This window comes from Mytilus trossulus, chromosome 12 (genome assembly GCF_036588685.1).
Source record: "Mytilus trossulus isolate FHL-02 chromosome 12, PNRI_Mtr1.1.1.hap1, whole genome shotgun sequence".
Lineage (NCBI taxonomy): Eukaryota > Metazoa > Mollusca > Bivalvia > Mytilida > Mytilidae > Mytilus > Mytilus trossulus.
Window position 1 is genome coordinate 30,696,763 of NC_086384.1, and position 10,183 is coordinate 30,706,945.

Genomic DNA, 10,183 nt, shown 5'->3' on the forward strand with positions numbered 1-10,183 from the left:
CATTTAAACAAGCACGTCTTGATTTTTTTCTTATTCCAGACTGTATGTTGATCAATTTAAGAAACTGTAAAATTGAACTTAGTTATCGATCAGATCATTCCATGGTAGTGTTGGAATTTGAATTTAATCCTTTTGTTCGAGGTAAAGTCTATGGAAATTCAATAATTCATTACTTTTTGATATTGAATACATAAATATAGTTAAAGATAATATTTTAGATGTTAAAAAGCAGTATGGTGCATTGGTTTATAATTTTGATAATATACATGAGATAAGTAACGATGATCTCCATTTTACAGTAAATAGTCAGTTGTTTCTTGAAACTTTGTTGTTAGAAATTAGAGGTTAAACCATATCTTATTCAAGCTATAAGAAAAAACAAAGGGATAAAAAATGAAAAAGATTTATCATGTGATATTGAAATATTAGAAGCTAAACTGGAAGAAAATTTATTACATAGCTTAGAAATTAAAAAACAAGAATTAGAAAGTATAAGAAAAGAAGTGATTAGGGGTAAATGTATACGCTCTAGAGTGCAGTGGATTGAAGAAGGTGAAAAACCTACAAAGTATTTTTGTGGTCTTGAATCAAAAAATTTACAAGCAAAATAATTCCCAAAGTCGAAAAGGATGATGGAAAAATTATAACAAACCAATTTGATATTTTAAAGGAGACAAAATACTTTTATGAAAATTTATACAAAAATAAGGATACTATTGGCAATGGGTGTAAACTGAGTGATTTAGAAAGAGATTTGAAAGATTCAAATTTTAATAAATTATCTGTGGATGAACAGTTGGATTTAGAAGGGGAGATAACTATTAATGAAGCTAGCATTACTTTACAGAAGATGAATAATGATAAATCACCAGGGTCAGATGGATTTTCAACAGATTTTTTAAAAGTTTTTCTGGAAGGATTTGAAAGCTTTTGTTGTTAAATCTTTAAATTATGGGTCAATTTGGGACATTTATCAGTGACTCAAAGGCAGGGAATCATTACATGCTTACCAAAAGACAATAAACCAAGGCATTTACTCAAAAATTGGAGACCAATCTCCTTACTTAATACTGTATACAAAATTGGGTCAGAGGTTATTGCTAGTAGATTTAAAAAAGTTTTAGACAAACTGATTGATTAAGTTCAACCTGGCTTTATAAGTGGGCGTTTTATTGGGGATAACATCAGATTGATTTATGATCTTTTACAATATACAGAAGAACATGATATTCCAGGTTTATTGCTTTTAATTGATTTTGAAAAAGCATTTGATTCTCTATCTTGGGACTTTTTGTTGTCAGTGTTGCAATTTTTTAATTTTGGTGTATCTATTATTAACTGGGTTAAAGTATTTTATAATAATATCTCATCTGCAGTCATTCAGGGAGGAAATCTTTCAGACTTTTTTCAAATAGGACGTGGCTGTAGACAAGGGGATCCCTTATCACCCTACATGTACCTTTTTATATTTTGTGCAGAAATTTTGGCAATTAGAATACGAGGGAATAAAAATATTACTGGCATAACTGTGGCTAGGATAGAACATAAGTTATCACAGTTTGCAGATGATACTTCACTTAATTTAGATGGAAGTGAACACTCCTTAAATCAAACTTTAAATGAATTAGATTGGTATGCAAACCTCTCAGGGCTAAATATAAACTTTTCTAAAACACAGGTAGTTTGGATTGGGAGTAAAAGATACTGTAGTGACAAACTTTGTCCAAACAGAAATTTATCCTGGGGTGCAACATCTTTTAAGTTATTGGGTATTAATTTTGACGTAGATCTTGATAAAATCATTAACATCAATTCTAGTGAGAGAGTTTTGCAGATAAAAAATCTAATCAAAATATGGTCTAAAAGAAATCTTACAGTAATTGGTAAAATTACAGTTGTGAACACTCTGATTTTACCTGTCCTTAATCACCTTATAATTACATTGCCAAACCCAAATCAAGAATTTGTGAAAAAGATTAATGAGCTTATTTTTACATTTATTTGGAATTCACCTGTTCATAAAGTCAAGAAAGATCTGTTACAAAAGGATTACAGTGAAGGTGGATTGAAAATGATCAATCTTAATTCCTTCATCATAGCACTCAAATCCACATGGGTTAGAAAACTTTTTCAATCTAACAATCAATGGAAAAATATTTTATTTTCCATAATAAATCAAGAAAAATTATTTAAGTTTGTAATGGTTATCTGTCAAACATTAAAGTAAAGATGAAAAATAAATTTTGGCAGGATGTATTCCATTCATGGGACAGTATTGTTGATAAAGAAGAAAAGAATATGTGGGAATATTTTTTGTCAAGTCCACTGTGGATGAATAATTGTATAAAAATAGAAAATAAACCTGTATTTTATAAAAACTGGTTTAATAAAGGTATATTTTTCATTAATGACATTGTATCAGATGCTGGAATTTTTTTCAGTTTAGAACAGTTAGAAGAAACATTTAAAGTTGATAGAAATGTTATGAAATATAACAGCATAATTTCTGCTGTAAAGAATGCAAGAAAAGGATATGTTTTTGATAATTATAAACTAATCACATCTTTTATTCCTTCATTTGCCAAGATTTTTTTTAAAAGCTCAAGGGAAACTAAAGACATGTATTCACTGTTAATTAAAAATAATATAGTTTCAACAGGCCAGAAAAAATGGGATCAAATTGTAAAGGTGGATGAAGAGGAATGGAAATTAATTTTCAAGTTACCTTTAAAAGTAACAAAAAATACCAAACTGCAATGGTTACAATACAGAATAAATCAACATATTTTAGGTACAAATAAATTTTTGAATAAAATAAAGGTCACTGACAACCCAAATTGTACTTTTTGCCAAGAAGAAGTAGAAACTATTGTACATTTATTTTGGAATTGTGAGATTGTTCAAACATTCATTGATGAAATTGACTCATGGTTATTGTCAAATGGTATAAGCGTTCCATTTACCTTAAAATATTTTCTATTTGGGGATACTACAAAATCATTTAGGGGGAATGCTGCAAATTTGATTTATATGCAGATAAAACAATATATTTTCAACTGCAAATATTTAAAGAAATCTCTATCAATGCAGGCAGTGCAAAGTAAAATAAAATCTTTATACAACACTGAAAAATTAATTGCTGTTAAAAATAAAAGAGTAGAAATTTTTGACAAAAGTTGGAATGCTTTTGCCATTCTTTTTGATGATTGATCAGATATTTTGTTTTACATTGTATATGTGTACATAAATTAGTAGAAATAGAATTGTCATATGATATATTGTTTCTAACATGAGAAAGAACTACATTATTCATCTCTGCAAATAACAGAAAACAAACAAAAAACTTATAATTTCCTATAAATTGAATATTTATCTTTCAATTATCTATTTACTTATTTATTTTTTTATTTTTTTTATTTTTTTTATTTTATTTTATTTTATTTTTTAATTTTTCTTCATAATTTTGAATTCAAAATAATCTACAGATATACCTAAAAATATATAGCTTATATATATTTATAGTTATTACTTCAACTACTCACATCAATATTTTTTTCATAACCTGTGCATTTGTTATATTAGATAATTATGGTTGATTATCTTATTGGTAAACTTCATTTTTTGATATTACTGATATGGTATATAATATTTTCAAATATGGAAAATTGTATGTATAATACTAACAAAAACTAACAGTTGTATATATATGTTATTTACTAATGTTAACGAGGCCGGGATAAGGTACCGGTACTTGATGTTTTAAAACTAACAAATGTACAGATTTCAATAAAATATGATAAATTAAAAAAAAAAGAATGTTGTTAAAATTTGTTAACTTCTTCAATTAAATTATATACAAAATATATTTATAGTGTCAAAGGGATACATGTATCTATTGCAATGGTCCACAAGTAAAAACAATAACGGTACAATTGTCCTGCACAAGATGCGAATTTCGACAATATATGTCTCTTCAGTGATGCCTGTGGCCAAAATATTTGAAACCCAAAGCTTATATAAAAGATGAAGATCTATAATTCAAAAAGTCCAAAACATATAGCCAAATTTGTGATCGGAATCAGAGATTTGCATGAAGGAGATACATTCCTTAATTTATTATAATTTCTAACATTTTGAAGCAGCAAATTTTAAAGGGCACTAGCTGTCAAATTCATGATCACCGATTTGACTTAAATTCTCATATTTGATTTATAACAATGTAAAACATTTATCCAAACTACCAAAAATCTAAAATAAACAGTATACAGAGCATGGTATAGATAATATGTAGGTTTGTTTCGTGTGTATGTAAGTCCAGACTACAACTAATTAACTATTGATTTGACCTCAGATGACCAAATAAGCGATGTAAACATAAATAACAATATGAATAGATTAAACCAACACGTGCAATTGAATTTTTATAGATCTGTTTGATTTTATCTTATAGATTAAAAATTAATGTGTCTCATTGTCATTAACCGTATAAGAATGATTTTATATAGATCGAATCATTAATCAAATGATTTACCGTAGTTTCACTTTCGTTGTTGACATTCTTTTTCTTTAAATAACCTGTACACGTATAATGCATGCGCTGTCAATCTCTAGCGAGGGGTTAAATTGACGTTCACATGAAAACGGATTTAATGAGGTCGGCTAATTCACTTGCAAGTGAAACAGTAATTATCAACGTTTCATCGCTTAATTTGACAAAATTAAACCATTTTGGCTGCTAAAAGCGAATTATTATTTCACTATTTCACTTTCATAATTGATTGAACAAAAAACATTCTTACTTAAGATTTTGTATATATCTCGTAGCTAGTGTCCCTTTAATAACGCACAAAATCCGTATTTTCATGCCAGTACCGCTTAAATGCTTCAATACATTCATGTAATAAAAGCTACTTTCATTCGTTAAATATTCATCATCGGAAATGCACAAATTGATCAGTTTAACGCCATAACTAACATATACATGTAGAATTTATCTTAAAGAGGACGAAGTACCCAATTACAGTAGTAAATTTAATTAAAAAAAAATTAAAAAAATAGGGAATTTCTTTGCCGAAATTTTCACTGTACTAAATCTTTCAAACTTTTTATGTCGTGTTTTAAATTGCCGCATCTGCGCATAAATCTACAATGTACTTCCTTTTTCCAGTCAAGTTTGCATGAAATTTTGAGCAAAATATATATTTATCAGTGTAGTCTAAAAAAGGAAGGAACGCAATATCAATTTCATTTTTAATATTTCCTTGATATAAAAAAAACGTTACATCATGATAGCGTGTCTTTGTTAACAATGCATATGACTTCATAACTTAAATAACATCACAACTAAAATCCCTAACAACAGAACCAAAATCGAAAACGTTACGGTATTTCCGTTTTAAAATTAAGATATGTTTAAATTTTCATTTAAAAAACGATTCATACAGACTTCATCCCCTTTTACAGGTAAAGCCTGCCTCAAATAATTAGCTTAATATTATAAGTAAGTTTTTTTTAGGCCCGTATTCTATTTGATGGTGTTCACATGCTTGAGTTTATAGAAGCTGTGTGCAGCATTCACGTTTGGTGCATTTTTCCTCATAAGAATATTTTATATAGTATATAGGATAAAAAATGACACTCATTGTCTTTTATAAAATATACTAGGGTATGAAACGTATCTCAAGATGAAATTAGAAAGAAAAAAATAACACGGTTAAATTCAATGATCTTATGCATAAATTGATTTTTGAATCAAAATACATTTATTTTTTCACGGATTTGGCTATACTTTTTGGACCTTTTGGATTATAGCTCTTCATCCTTTATAGAAACTTTGGATTCAAATATTTTGGCCGGATCATTGAAGAGACATGTATTGTCGAAATGAGCCTTGGAAATTGGTACCGTTAATTTTATTATTTGTTAATTATGTTTCAAATGTACAGTCAGTCCACTATTTACTGTTAGCAATTAAATTCCTCACAACTATACCACATTTAAACATACGAAATAATATGATTTGAAGCGCTTCGTTGACTTTGTTCATATGTAAACACGTGTATACGTACCGGCTCAATTTTCATTCCATGATTATTTTTCAATAAGATTGCACAAGCCTTCCTCCCTCCCTTTAATAATCAAAATTGACAACAGCCGAATGCCCCCAATGGGTATTTCATGTAGCGAGAAACACTCGCACCCGTAGACGTCCTTACGCTGGTCCCTTAAAGTATGTATACTAGTACAGTGATAAAGGACGTCATACTAAACTATGAATTATACACAAGAAACTAAAATAAACATTGTATAAGACTAACAAAGGCCAGAAGCTCGATCTAGCCAATGTACAAAATGTGGAAAAGTAAACGCATAACAATACGCACATTAAAATTCAGTTCAAGAGAGGTCCCAGTCCAATGTCAAAAGATATAACAAAATAAAATAGATAAAATGACAATAATGCTATAAATCTATAAAACCAGGTTTAAAACACGATTTTATACATAAGAAAATACCAATACCAAGTCAGGAATATGAATGTTGTTATCCATTCGTTTGATGTGATTGAGCTTTTGATTTTGCCATTTGATTTTCCTTGGAGTTCAGTATTTTTGTGATATTACTTTTATTGGAAAAGAAAACCAGCTTTTGAGATTTCGCCTTTTTCTTCTCCATGAAGTTAGATATAGGAACATGTGGTGTGAGTGCCAATTAGACAACTCTCCATCTGAATAACAATTTATAAAAGCAACCCTTTATAGGTCAATGTATGGATGTGTTTGTTCTAAATATGTTCAGTTTTTTCAGAATGGTCTCCTTACAGCTTTGCCGTACTTATGCCAAATTGTGTCAGGATTAGCTGCTGGACAAAAAAAATGATCTTTTACGAAGATCAACTGGTGCTATTGGTACGTTGTTTGACTATCATCAAAATGTAACAGTAATAAATTACCTGAGAAGATCAAAATGCAAAACAGTTTATGTTATAGATTTGTTCGCTTATATGACCCAAAAGCTGTGTTTTTTGTTTGTTTGACCCCACAGAATCTTAAATTACAGTTTATTAAATCCCCTTTGAGAGAATATAAAATGAATATATTCTAGATAAAAGAGCAAGAATTGTGTATATCTATGAATGTCAAGTGTTCATTGTATTTCCCCGTCCCAATTGAGTTTGATAAAGTGTTTCAATTGACATTTTTTTTTTATCTTCGTTGAAATCAGTCGTACATGCAATTAGTTATACATTTATTATCTATATACAATACCTGTCCAGTGTTGTTTAGACTAGTATAACATAAGCATGCTTTATAGCAGGATTCCAAATATTTAGTTAATTATGCCTTTCAATGAAAACTTGAGCCATTTGAACGCATAAACATTCTGTTTCAAAACATGCCGGAATCAATGCATCTTAGAATCATAAAAAATGTTCTGACAAAAAACGTTCCATGTACATTTTGTAATTATTTTTTTTTCTTTATTTATTAACTTATTATATTCTTGTCTTGTATAACCATTCACAGGAGCAGCAGTATTCCTGGTAGCTAGTTTTATGTCATGTTTTCAACGTGACAAGGCTGTTGCTTTTTTCGTTAGCTGTTATGTTTGATGGTTTGAATAGAGCGGCGTTTATAGTTTACCACAATGAATTTGCCCCAAAGTGCGTATATTTTAACTATTTGTAAAATTGACGGAACATTCTCATGAATAAATATAAAAATAAGAAGATGTGTTATGATTGCCAATGAAACAACCCTCTACAAGAAAGTTCCATGTACATTTTGTAATTCATTTTTATTTACTTTCTTTTTTTTACTTATTTATATACTGTTGTCTTGTAAAAGCATTCGCAAGAGCAACAGTATCCCCTGTTGCCACTGGTTTTATTTCAGCAGGAGCAGCAGTATCCCCTGTTGCCACTGGTTTTATTTCAGCAGGAGCAGCAGTATCCCCTGTTGCCACTGGTTTTATTTCAGCAGGAGCAGCAGTATTCCTGGTAGCTACTGGTTTTATGAATAAATATAAAGGTAAGAAGATGTATTAAGATTGCCAATGAAACAACCCTCTACAAGAGACAAAATAACACAGCAGGAATTAGCAACTATGGGTCCCCGTACGGCCTGCAACAACGAGTAAAGTCCATACCGCATAGTCAGCTATACAAACCCCAAAATGACAAATGCAAAACATTTGAAACAAGAAAACTAACGGCTTAATCTATGTACAAATATCTAACCAATAACAAATATGTTTCACAGCAGTAAACGACATTCATCGAAATATAGACTCTTGACTTGGGACTAGCATATATAGAATGTGGTGGGTAAAACTAGTTAGAAGACGCCAAGCCAACCAAAAATTATGGGACACTGATCTAACAGTAAAACATAAGATCAAACTACAAACATCAGTTGAAAAGGCTTAAATCATTAGATGGATACAAATAGAAATGCATCTAACCAAACTAGCAAAACCACATGGCAGGGAACATATACATCCTTACAACAAAAAGGCACTAAGAACAGATCCAAGTGTACTCGCATTTACTGAAGCTTATTCAAAGCCAATAACAATTAATAAAAAAAATCATGCATCTAAGGCAGGCATTACCTGTTGATTGGGACGAAGACTGTGTCATAAGGGATTTAGCTGTGAAGCTATTTAAGTTACGACGTCATATTCAATGTAAATAAAGAAACGCTGTCATCAGGTAACGTTTTTTCTCATATGAAACAATTATTAAAAATGAATTGGTATTATGTTCCTTCCTTATATTTTAGTAAACTAATACACATGAATATTATTCAAAGTCTCATTCCAACAAGACCTGAAAAGGGGGTAGATTTCTGCGCAGTTGCAGGGATTTTAAAAAGTCTGAAAAGTTAAAACGATTTCTAGTTCATAAGCAGAATGAAAATTTCAGGAAACTTTTCCAGAATTTTTTCATATTCTTTTTTTTTTTAACCGTAACTCATTTCAATGAGAACACATCCAACATACAAAAAAGATTTGGCGTAACAGTCATAGAAACCACGGCCTTGTGCAATGCCAAGATATAACTTTGTTGAGCTTCTGTTCATTTACCTCAGTGACAATAATGTATGTCTCATGAGAGCAAACATATTAGATAAAGAATGTGCGCGTTAATATCGCTTTTTCGACCTTGTCAATTTACTTTAGAAAAGTAAGCATTCAGTTTTCATAATTAGATCTAATCGCATGCTAAATGCTGAAGCAGGAAAGAAATAAATAAATCAAGGTTTCTTTTTTTTTTCTTCCTTTCCCATCTATAACATGCAGTGATGGATGTTACAAAACTATTTATTCCAGGTTCTAAGTTATTCGAAAATCTTAATGATGTTATATTTGACATACTTAACAGTATATAATTTGTTTTTAGTAACGCTGAAGTAAAAGAGTGACGAAAAATACCAAAGGGACAGTCAAACTCATAAATCGAATATAAACTGACAACGCCATAGCTACAAATGAAAAAGACAAACAGACAAACAATAGGACACATGACAAAACATAGAAAACTAAAGAATAAACAACACGAACTCCACCAAAAACTAGGGGCTATCGCAGGTGCTCCGGGAGGGTAAGCATATCCTGCTCCACATGTGGCGCCCGTCGTGTTGCTTATGTGATAACAAATCCGGTAAATAGTCTAATTCGGTAGGTCACATTCATGAAAGGGAAGGAGATTGTAGTTTCGACGTAAGGAAAATGTCCGATATCATTTGTGAAATGGTTATTCCATAACGGTCAACCAACTCGTGGTGGTGAAGTAAATTGCTTTCTTGTGCGTTTGTGCATTTTCTGGTACGCGCACGGTATTTGCATGGTTCGCTAATCTACCTAATTGTATTTTATAACTCTTCATTTCCAAATTACACTCGAGAACATTTGTGGTATAACTTTTATATTTATTTACAAGCACGCTTAAACATTTGAAATCCGAAAATTGATAAGTAGCAAAATTGTTGAAGAGCTATATAAAATTGAGAATGGAAATGGGGAATGTGTCAAAAAGACAACAACCCGACCAAATAAAAAAACACAACAGCAGAAGGTCACCAACAGGCCTTCAATGTAGCGAGAAATTCCCGCACCCGGAGGCGTCCTTCAGCTGGCCCCTAAACAAATATATACTAGTTCAGTGATAATGAACGCCATA